The sequence below is a fragment of the Chrysochloris asiatica genome, unplaced genomic scaffold (assembly GCF_000296735.1).
Source record: "Chrysochloris asiatica unplaced genomic scaffold, ChrAsi1.0 scaffold00031, whole genome shotgun sequence".
NCBI classification, from domain to species: domain Eukaryota; kingdom Metazoa; phylum Chordata; class Mammalia; order Afrosoricida; family Chrysochloridae; genus Chrysochloris; species Chrysochloris asiatica.
The window spans coordinates 19,502,602-19,503,637 of record NW_006408549.1 but is presented as its reverse complement, the minus strand read 5'-3'; the positions used below and the strand labels follow the sequence as shown (position 1 = coordinate 19,503,637).

General features: G+C 42.2%; 1 protein-coding gene across 1 annotated transcript in view; it reads left to right on the top strand.

The window, feature by feature from the left end:
* The window catches only part of CNBD1 (cyclic nucleotide binding domain containing 1), a 683,582-nt gene that overhangs the window by 57,451 nt on the left and 625,095 nt on the right, over positions 1-1,036 (top strand). The window lies entirely within an intron of this gene.

The following is a 1,036-nucleotide window of genomic DNA, read 5'->3' as shown; positions in this document are numbered from 1 at the left end:
TTTTCCTCCACCCCTTTTTGGAGCATTCAGATTTGTTTACATATCATATCTTCTGAATTCCTTCTCAGGTAAATCCAAAACCTAGTCTTCCTCTTCTGGAGAGCCTTTGTCTAAATCCAGCTCATTTGTCTCAGTTACTCTTTTCTGTTTTTGGACATGTTTTGGGATCATTTGTTGTGTTTGGGATCTTTTGTTTGTCATTTCCAGGAGTTATGTGGTTTTTATTAATGTTTAAGGATGTTTGTTGTTGTGTTATTAAGCTTACTGGGTGTCTTCTGGTGGATATGATCAGGAGATAGTTTTCCCTTTTTGCATGTAATGCTTAGCAGCTGTTGTTGGCTCTTGTCTCAATGGTGGATTATTATGGGGTATGTTTATAGCTTGGCTATATGGCCATGATAGCTGTCTCTTCTTGGGTCATGTAGGGAGAGAAAGCTCCCACTTTAAGAAAAGATGTGTGATCAATAGGACCAAAATCAGAAGCAATATAAATACAGAGACAAAAACCACCACTTTGAAACAAAAATAAAGCTGTGGCCAACTGTCCCATGCTACACAGGCAGTGTATGGTAAAAGCCTCCAGCATGGTAAAAGCCTCCAGCAGTGGGTGGGGATGTCTAGTCACCACCGTAGAGGAGCACAGATAGGTATTGAGAAGTTAATGTGAGAAAGATTGTCCACTATTTTTGTCTCTGAATATCAGTTAGGTATCTGCGTGTGCACAGCGTAATTCTCAAGATAGTTGAGTCATTTTATGTTAGGGTTTTATAGATTGTTCTATGGTTTGTCTGTCAGGCCTGAAGTGCCTGCTTTTTTTTTTGCTATTTAGGCCTGCATAAGGGTCTTGAGCATGGAGCTCAGGTAACGCCAAAGCCACAAATGGGGCTGCAAACCACAAGGTCAGCAGCTCGAAATCACTAGTGGTTCCACAGGAGAAAGATGACAAACTCCACTCCCACAAAGACCCACAGCCTCAGAAACCTCTCACAGGGTCACCACGAGTTGGAACTGACCCCATGGTACACAGCCACCAAGG